This window comes from Microplitis demolitor, chromosome 1, assembly GCF_026212275.2.
Source record: "Microplitis demolitor isolate Queensland-Clemson2020A chromosome 1, iyMicDemo2.1a, whole genome shotgun sequence".
In the NCBI taxonomy this organism is placed as follows: Eukaryota; Metazoa; Arthropoda; class Insecta; order Hymenoptera; family Braconidae; genus Microplitis; species Microplitis demolitor.
The window spans coordinates 4977128-4980081 of NC_068545.1; positions in this window are offsets into that span (position 1 = coordinate 4977128).

A 2954-nucleotide genomic window follows, 5' to 3' on the forward strand; every position below is an offset into this window, starting at 1 on the left:
ATTTTATATTATGAAAGAATAAAGTAATATAATTTATAAATTATTTGTCCAAATCAATAAACTTATGATAGTTTAATTGATATTGTCTTTGAGCGACTATAGGGCCATGTGTTGATCGAGTAATGGGACATGACAACTTTTAGTGAGCGACTATGGGTACACTCAAGGACCTTATTTAAAAAATTAATAATAATTAATTATCAAGATTATTCTTGAAAGTAAAATTTTATTCCAATACTCGAAACTTCAAAAAATAACTATAAAAAACAAATATGGTTTTTCATTTTATTTATTAATTTATATTGAGTGATTTAATCTCACTCCAATGAAAAGTGAGCGGGTATAGGAGCTTTCATCTTACAACAGAACTCTTAGGAATTTTTAAAATTTTGTGTGGGAAAAAAAAACGATTGACAAAAAAGTTCCGCCGGAAAAGTGAAATAATCCGAAAATTTACTATGAATTCCCCTTTGACCTGAAATAATTTTTTAACAATATTAAGAGACTTTTTTTGTAAAGCATTTAATTTTAAACAAAAGTATCTATTACTTTTTCCGATACACTGATTCCTCCTGATAAGTGATAAAACTCCAATCTTTTGTTCTTTATTTTAAAATAGCGAAAGTCGCGACCGTGATTTTTACAACAAATGTTTTGTATTTTATTTACTTTCACATGATAATATTTTAATATTATTTTATTAATAAACAATATTTCAATGGCTCGTAATTATTTATTGCTTATTGTTAATTATAAATTGAGAAAAAATATACTTTTTAATTGTTAGACGACGAAGAAATTTTGTTCAATTAACAATCATTTTTTTTTTTTTTTTTTTCATTGTTTTATAAGTAAAATGTGAGTAAGTATTATGTTGACTTCATTTTTTTAACTTCCGCGTAAAATCAACAACAAATGACCATATAATAAATGGGTAAGTAGTAAATTAGCTACGGACCACGATTTAAATTACGATTTCAGCCTCAAGCGAACTGTTACTGGATTGTAAGAAAGAGTCCAGTTAAGTAGATAATTGTTTCTCCAATTAAAGTATTTACTTGTATATTTATTTATAAATTAAATATATATACATATATATGTGTTACAATTTTGCGAGGAATAATACTTCCGGTAACGCATAGTATGAATTTTTTTTGTAAACATCTAATTTTTCGTAATTTCTTCAAACGTTAATTGTATGAAATTATGAAAAATATTTATTTGTACGAAGCATTCTACGCTGGTTTAAAACCTTTCAATTTTTTGGAAATTTAGTTCCTTTTTTTTCTGCTGAAATAAATTTTAACTAGTCTTTTAAAATCTTTTAATTTTTTCTCGTTATATTTTCTTATGTATAAAAAATTCTTTAACGGATTTTTCATAATAATTTTTTAATTTTCATGTTTAAATAACTTTTTTTTTTTAATTTATCAATGTTTCATTTTTTTGAAAATTGGGTCTATAATTTTTTTATTTTTTTGAGAATTCCTAAAATTGTCATGCGTATTCGGATTACGGTAATTTACCGTATTTTCGCCGTAATTTACCATAAAATAAGGTATTAGAAATCTACGGCAAATTTTCTGCAGCTTACGGAATTTCGCGGCAATTTACAGCAACAGGCAGTAATTTACGGTATTTTACAGCAAATTGTGGCAAAAGTACGACGATTTACCGAAATTTGAGGCATTTTTACTGTTAGCGCGGTGTTTTTTTTTATTTTTAGTTTTTACAGTGTAATACTTCACTTTACGGTAAAATTTCGTAGGCTTGCTGCAACTTCACGTTAAATTACCGTCCACTCACTGCAACTGTACAGTAAAATCCGTACTTTTAAGTGAAATACCGTATGTTTACTATAAAATACCGTATTTTACTGTGATTTACCGTATAATACAGTAGTCTCACGGTAATGTTGCTGAAATTTACGGAATTTTGCGGTAATTTACAGTAATATTCGGTAATTTATGGTATTTTTTAGTGTGCTATAGTTAATTTCGAAAATTTACCGTCATTAGCGGTATTTTTAGATTCGTTACAGTGCAATACTTCACTTTACGGTAAAGTATCATTCTTTGACGACAAATGAAAGGTAAAATTACCACAATTTTGCTGTGAAATACCGTACGTTTACCGTAATATACCGTAACTTTTCCGAATACTGTAAATTACAGTAATTAATGTAATTTTGATCCGCCAGGGTCGTAAATTTCATATAATTTTCAATTTTCGGGTAACTGAAGTAAACTTTCATTCAACTCCCAATTAACCCAATCTGAATTTCGCTGACGTCTCAAAGTTTAAAAAATAATTTTTTTTTTTTTAAACTATGATATAATTTTTATGTTGATAAATTTAAATAATAAGCAGAATGAGGAACTAACTCACAAAATTTTTATAAAATTTCCCTTATTCGAAAGAATATTACGGAACTGTTTATTCAATTTAAAATTCGAATGTAAGCGGAGTCAAGTTATATTATAGTATATTATTATTTTATTACTTATAATAAAAATAATATCAACATTACCTTAAGAAGTTGACAGAATTTAAAAGCTTGCTCTATATTTCAGGAAATTACTTGGACATTACTGTCGAGTTCCACTCACCGATTTATTCTCAAATAAAAAATTTCTTTTTTAAATTTTACAGTAATATATAAATATATGAATAAATATAAATATAAAGCCACCGAAAAAAAAGTTAATCGTTTTGTTTTTAATTCTAGTCTGGTTACCTCACGCAATATTATATTTTTATCTTAAAAAGTTTGAAAATACATTTTTAATGTCTTGGGTCTCGAAGAACAACTCGTGGAAAGTAAAAAGTCATGGGATTAGTTTACAGGGTTATTCAACTTAGCTGTCGTATTTCTCAATAATTCCTTAGAAAATCAATAAATTTTTTTTTAAATTTAAATATTGTTTAGGGTCAAACGTCCAGTGAATGACCGA